Source organism: Austrofundulus limnaeus, unplaced genomic scaffold (assembly GCF_001266775.1).
Source record: "Austrofundulus limnaeus strain Quisiro unplaced genomic scaffold, Austrofundulus_limnaeus-1.0 Scaffold453, whole genome shotgun sequence".
NCBI classification, from domain to species: domain Eukaryota; kingdom Metazoa; phylum Chordata; class Actinopteri; order Cyprinodontiformes; family Rivulidae; genus Austrofundulus; species Austrofundulus limnaeus.
Window position 1 is genome coordinate 158,460 of NW_013952855.1, and position 7,799 is coordinate 166,258.

A 7,799-nucleotide genomic window follows, 5' to 3' on the forward strand; every position below is an offset into this window, starting at 1 on the left:
ACTGAACACCGGTGCATTTTTCAGAATAAATAAAAAGGCTGAAAGACTGGTCTCTGACTGAGGAAGGACTTTAATCCTTTTTAAAGAAGAAGCAAACTCACACGTTTCCTGAATGTTCCTGCTCTCTCCATCTTACACCATCAAACACGGCTGAATCAATATCCAATGTTAGACGTTCCAACTACCAATCAAGGCTCTTGGTGATAATACATCATTTAAAAAAACACTTCCCACAGATGCAGCAGTGAGATTTTGTTGAAGCGAGAAGTTGCAGCTCTGCCATTCAGAAACATCAAAGCTGAAATGAGTCACAGACTCGAGGCGACATACCGAGCCGGCTCTCTGCTCAATTCAAACACAACCCAAGTTGGAGCAGGCGGACCGGGCCGAAGCAGGCTTTACAATGCACAAGCGTCTAATGTCTTGTAAGAARTTCTGTGTATTATTAAAATAATTTAAAATCCAGTCTTGTATTTTACACTTTGTGCAGTCATGTAGTTTAAACAGAGAAAGAGAGTCAGTCTCTATCAATGTGTTCTATTCAGATGCTGGCTGCTTGAGAGGATTGTTGTTGTTTTGGTTCTGAAAAGGCCAAGGCCTTGCTCACTCAGGCCTGCTGCTGTGGGAAGTCAGGTTTTTAAGAAACATTTTTAGAAGAGAATCAATTAGTTTTCTGCTGTTTTATTCTGACTTACAATCATTGAACATGTTTTTTTAACAGTCTGATCAAGTAAAGCCAAAAACACCAAGAATGCAGAAAACACAACATAAATAACCAGCAGGGAAACTAACCCAGATCTAAAATAAAGGTTAAAAAAAACACAATGACAGAAACTTTAGTTTGATGTTTGATGCTAACCTGCAGCTTGTAGCTTCCATTATTGTATTATCTTCTTACGTGCAGTGTGGATCTGGTTCTTTTTTGTTTTATTTTGATTTATTTAAAGCTGGAATTCGTTTAACCACTGTTTTTTCAGAAGCTGTTTGTCTCAGTCAGCCATCTTTTGTTCCTGTTTTGGTCACACCAAAAACAGAGCAAGCACTGCATTTCTGTTCTTCAGTTCTTGCTTCTCCTTGGGCTGCCACCTTGTCGTGGTGGAGAGGTTTGAGTGTCCCAGTAATCCTAGGAGCCATGTTGTCTGGGGCTTCATGCCCCCAGTAGGGCCACCCAAGGAAAACAGGTCCTAAATGAGGGATCAGACAAAGTGCAGCCCAAAGATCCCTATGATGAATAAGATAGATGGATTCAGTGTTCCCTTGCCTGGACGCAGTCACCGGGGCCCCACTCTGGAGCCAGACCTGGATTGTGGAGCACATTAGCGAGCGCCTGGTGGCCGGGCTTTCGCCCATGGAGCCCGGTCGGGCACATCCCGAAGAGGAGATGTGGGACCCCTTCCCATGGGCTCACCACCTGTGGGAGGGGCCATAGGGGTTGGGTGCAATGTGTGTTGGCCAGTGGTCGAAGGCGGGGACCTTGGCGGTCCGATCCTCGGCTACAGGAGCTGGCTCTAGGAACATGGAATGTCACCTCTCTGGTGGGGAAGGAGCCTGAGCTGGTGTGTGTGGTTGAGAGGTTCCAACTAGGTATAGTCGGACTCAACTCAATGCACCACACTGGCTCTGGAACCAGTCTCCTTGAGAGGGGTTGGACACTCTTCCGCTCTGAAGTTGCCCATGCTGAGAGATGGCAACGCTCACGTGGGTAAGGACAGTGATACCTGGAGAGGCGTGGTTGGGAGGAACCCCCATCCCCGATCTGAACCCAAGCAGTGGCTTGTTATTGGACTTCTGTGCTTGTCATGGATTGTCCATAACGAACACCGTTTGGCACCAGGACACCCTAGGCCGCTGTTCACTGATTGACTTTGTTGTCATTTCATCTGATCTGTGGCTGCATGTTTTGGACACTCGGGTGAGGAGAGGGGCGGAGCTGTCAACTGACCACTACCTGGTGGTAAGTTGGTTGGGGAGGATGCCAGTCAGACCTGGCAGACCCAAACGTATAGTGAGGGTCTGCTGGGAACGTCTGTCAGAGTCTCCTGTCAGATGGAGCTTCAACTCAAACCTCCGGGAGAACTTCGAACACATTCCGGGGGAGGTGGGGGACGTTGAGTCCGAGTGGGCCATATTCCATACCTCCATTGTTGAGGCAGCTTACCTGAGCTGTGGCCGTAAGGTTGTCAGTGCCTGTCATGGCGGCAACCCTCGAACCTGCTGGTGGTCATCAGCAGTGAGGGATGCTGTAAGGCTGAAGATGGAGACCTATCAGGTCTTTTTGGTCTGTGGGACTCCGGAAGCAGCCAATAGGTATCAGCAGTCCAAGTGGATTGCGGCTCGGGTGGTCGCTGAGGCAAAAACTCGGGCGTGGAAGGAGTTTGGAGAGGTCATGGAAAAAGACTTCTGCACTGCTTTGAGGCGATTCTGGTCCGCCATCCGGTGTCTCAGGGGGGAAAGCGGTTTGCCACAAACACTGTTTATGTTGGGGATGGTGCGCTGCTGACCTCAACTCAGGACGTTGTGGGTCGGTGGGCAGAATTTGTCGAAGACATCTTCAATCCTACCGACACGTCTTCCCATGAGGAAGCAGAGCCTGATGACCCTGGGTCGGACTCTCCAATCTCTGGTGCTGAGGTCACTGAGGTGGTTAAAAAGCTCCTCAGTGGCAAGGCACCAGGGGTGGATGAGATTCGCCCGGATTTCCTTAAGGCTCTGGATGTTGTGGGGTTGCGTTGGTTGACACGACTCTACAATATYATGTGGACATCGGGGGAAGTTCCCCTGGATTGGCAGACCAGGGTGGTGGTCCCCCTATTTAAAAAGGGGGACCGCAGAGTGTGTTCCAACTATGGGGGATCACACTTCTGAGCCTTCCTGAAAAGGTCTATTCAGGGGTCCTGGAGAGAAGGGTCCGTCGGATAGTCGAATCTCAGATTCAGGAAGAATAGTGTGGTTTTTGTCCTGGTTGTGGAACAGCGGACCAGCTCTACACCCTCAGCAGGGTCCTGAAGGGTGCATGGGAGTTCGCCCAACCAGTCTACATGTGTTTTGTGGACTTGGAAAGGCATTCAACCATGTCCCTCAGGGACTCCTGTGGGGGTATTCTGGGAGTATGGGGTACCAGGTCCATTGCTACAGGCTGTTAGGTCCCTGTGCGACCTGTGCCAGAGCTTGGTCCGCATTGCTGGTAGTAAGTCGGACTCGTTTCCGGTGAGAGTTGGATTCCGCCAAGGTTGCCTGTTGTCAGCGATTCTGTTCATAACTTTTATGGACATAATTTCTAAGTGCAGCCAATGCAATGAGGGGATCCTTTTTGGTGACCTTAGGATCACATCTCTGCTTTTTGCGAATGATGTGGTCCTACAGGCTTCATCAGATCGTGATATCCGGCTCTCACTAGAGCGGTTCACAGCCGAGTGTGAAGTGGCCAGGATGGGATCAGTGCCTCCAAGTCCGAGACCATGGTCTTGAGCTGGAAAACGGTAGCGTGCCTTCTCCGGGTCTGGAAGGAGGTCCTGCCCCAAGTGGAGGAGTTTAAATATCTCGGTGTCTTGTTCACGAATGAGGGAAGAATGGAGTGTGATATCGACAGGCGGATTGGTGCTGTGTCTGCAGTGATGCGGGCACTGTACCGGTCTGTCGTGGTGAAGCGGGAGCTGAGCCAGAAGGCGAAGCTCTCAGTTTACCGGCCGGTCTACGTTCCTACCTTCATCTATGGTCACAAGCTTTGGGTAGTGATCGAAAGAACGAGATCGCGGATACAAGCGGCCGAAATGAGTTTCCTTTGCAGGGTGTCTGGGCTCTCTAGAGATAGGGTGAGAAGCTCAATCATCCGAGAAGGACTCAGAGTAGAGCCGCTGCTCCTCCACTTCGAGAGGAACCAGTTGAGGTGGCTCAGGCATCTGGTTAGGATGCCTCCCGGATGCCTCCCTAGTGAGGTGTTCCGGGCATGTCCCACTGGGAGGAGGCCCAGAGGAAGACTCAGGACACGCTGGAGGGACTATGTTTCTCGGCTGGCCTGGGAACGCCTTGGGATTCCCCCAGAAGTGCTGGCCCAAATAGCTGGGGAGAGGGAAGTCTGGGTCTCTCTGCTTAGGCTGCTGCCCCCGCGACCCGACCCCGAATAAGCGGCTGAAAACGGATGGACGGAGTTCTTCCTTTATTTTCACATTGATTCAGAATAGTTCATGTCTGCATTGTGATGCATTAAAAATTGAGTAGTTGATAACTTCCACCTTTAGTGGTTTAAAATCTGCCAGCAGCTTTGACATTTCTATAAACTTTGTTTCTTTGTACAGTTTCTCAAATTCCTCCTGTGCTTTTGAGATGAAAACTGTTGGATACTGGAGCTTCAAGCAGGACATTGGCCCCCTTTAACACTGTTTTTTCAGATATTTTAGTTTGCGTTTACTGTTGTTCTTTACAACGTATGGCACAGAAAGTTGTGCATCCAGTCAGCGCATCTGTGACACACTGTCAGTGAATCAGCCTGGATAACAACCTGAAGAGACAATCAGGAGGAAAAGAGTGTTTCAATTAAGAAAATGTGTTTTCCTGTTTGTCAGCACAAAGATCAGTGAGGATGAAGAGCCTATTTAAGTGCATCTGAATAAGACAACGGGGATATTTCAGTCCAGCTAACTAATGTGACGATGCGCTTTCAGGTTGGTTTGAATCGTGTGAATATTTATGTTCAGAGGTGTTTGTCTGTTGTTAATGTCTGCACTTGCTGAGACGACACTTATTGTCAGTTGTAAGTGGTCGTAAATTAGCAGCAGCCTGTCAGGCCACAGGAAGCATGAAGGTCTCATTATTTAATCACTGGCTGTGTTGCACAGAGGGCTTGTGAGTGGAAGAGTGGACTCGTCTGCTTAGCTCACTGATGTGTGTGAAGCGTTGACACATCCAGTGTCACTAAATAAAAAAACTGTAATATGATTAATGCTAACAGGTTGCAATCATAGGAACAAAAAGTCCATGGGCTAGGGTGGCTCACCGTGCCACCCTAGCCCCTCCACTGCTGAACTTCTCTTGTATTTTCATGTACCCTAGGGTCCACTCTTTCAGAAAATGCATGTTAACAGAAAAAAGATTAGGTCTCTGCCCCCCAGGGACCACTTTGTGACCACACCCCTTTTCCGTTGTGACCATCAAAATTAGTGGGACAGGAAGCTTAACTGTCAATAACTTTACTATAAACCAACCAAATTTTAAAAACAATGTATCAGCAGATAAGTACTGACTAGCTCTTCAATTTAAATGACTTTTCAATAAACAAATATGCAAACAATGATGTCATTGGGGGTCAAAAGGTCACAACCTCAACAGAAGATGAAAATTTTCATCTTTTTAGTCTATGGGTTAGAGTGTGTCACCATGCACAACCCACTACTGAACTTCTCTGGTATTTTCATGTACCCTAGGGTCCACTCTTTCAAAAAAAAGCATGTTAACAGAAAAAAAGTTGGGTCTCACTGCCCCCCAGGGGCCACTTTTGACCACACCCCTTTTCCATTGTGACCATCAAAGTTAGGGGTACATGGACCTTAACTACCAATAACTTTGCTATAAACCAACCAAATTTTAAAAACAGGATATCAGCAAATTCATATTGATTAGCTCTTCAATTTGTAGGACATTTCATTAAACAAATGTGCAAACAATGATGTCATCAGAGGGTCAAAATTTCAACCACAACAGAAGATGAAAATTTTTGTTTTATCTGAGTTTACCACACAGATCCTAAACATTCAAATTACTTAACTTTTCATACACCTTACACTTATTCAAAAAAAAGTCAGTTAACAACATTAAAGTTGGTACGTACAACTCCACAAGTTTTTGACCACACCCCTACTCATTGTGTGCACAGTTCAGAATTTCTGGGCTGACAAACTTGCATGTACAGGGGTTAGACAATAAAACTGCAACACCTGGTTTTAGATCACAACATCCCTTTCAGACAGCTTCCTCTTGCATCCACAATTAATCCTGTTGGATGTGGCTCTTCCTTCTTGGTGGTATGCTGACATTACCCTGGATACAGTGGCTCTTGATACATCACAAAGACTTGCTGTCTTGGTCACAGATGCACCAACAATTTGTTCTCTTTTGAACTCTGGTATGTCACCCATAATGTTGTGCGCATTGCAATATTTTAAGCAAATCTGTGCGCTTACCCTGCTAATTGAACCTTCACACTCTGCTCTTACTGGTGCAATTAATGAAGATTGACCACCAGGCTGGTCCAATTTAGCATGAAACCTCCCACACTAAAATGACAGGTGTTTCACTTTCATTGTCTAACCCCTGTAGATTCACCATGTCAGAATAAAATGTCTTAAATCTGGTGTTAAATGATAAATATTGACTTGGTCTCTCATTTAGATGTGGTTTTGTTGATTATTTATGCAACAAATCATGTTACCAGCCAGGTTTTAAAAGTAACACATCAGACCATTGGTGAACATTTAGAAACAAATGTTTGTTAAAATTGAAAGGCTTTCACAGAATTGTTCTTTGATTAGCTTGAACTTTAATTCTTCTTTAAAACTGGTTGATGTAAAATTTGATAAATTAATGTATCAATTTAATACGTCTTTATGCCCAATGGCATGTGCTAAACCTGTCCCTCTCACATCATTTCTTCAGGTTAAAGGTCCCTGTCAGTTTGGAATCACTGTCCAACCAGTCATGATTTCCATTGTCTTCATATTTAATTTTGTTAACAGACTTTTTTCTGAATAAGTGGATCCTAGGTGCATGAAAAGACTGAGTAAGTTGAATATTTAGGATCTGTGTGGTAAACATAAAACATGAAAAATTTCATCTTCTGTTGGGGTTGTGACATTTTGACCCTCTGATGACATATTTGCATATTTGTTTAATGAAACTTATTTCAATTGAAGAGCTAGTCAGTACGAATCTGCTGATACCTTGTTTTTAAAATTTGTTTGGTTTATAGCGAAGTTGTTGGCAGTTAAGGTCCCTGTACCCCTAACTTTGAAGGTCACAATGGAAAAGGGGTGTGGCCAAAGCGGTCCCTGGGGGGCAGTGAGACCCAACTCTTTTCTGTTAACATGCTCTTTTTGAAAGAGTGGACCTTGAGGTACATGAAAATACCAGAGAAGTTCAGTAGTGGGGAAAGAATGCGATGCGAGCCACCTTAGCCCATGGACTAAAACTGATGAAAAAAATGTGACTTTATCATCAGCATTGAGCGGACACTTTCTGGCAAAACACGTGTCCTAACTGCAGGGTATACATTATATAAATATTATCTTATGATTTATTACAAATTCATAAATCATCTAATCTCATGCGACCATCTCTCAAACTATGAGAAGGAGGTCTCTGCAGTCACTAAGTGGGAGTTTTGTGTTTTGTGGAAGGAGTTTGTCCAGAACATGATTGTTCTGTTCGACTTTTGTGTGTGCTGCTGGTTAAAGACATGACTGGTTGGAAAGACTACTTTGGGTGGGTTTGAAGAAGCGTGCAGCTTGGGCTATCTCAGTCAAAACGACCAGGAAGCACCTTGGATTTTAAATATTAGCCGAACTATATACACATCTGTCTACACATATGGAGGGCTAAGTCAAAACAGCCTTAGCCCACCTGGAAAAAGAAGGAAGGTGTAGGAAGTCAATAAATTATGGCTATATGTTCACATTAGTTTTTATTAGAGACATTGTTCTGTTTTAAATTATAAATACACAATCAAAAAATTATGTTACATGTTATACATACATACATACATACATACATACATACACACACACACACACACACACACACACACACAC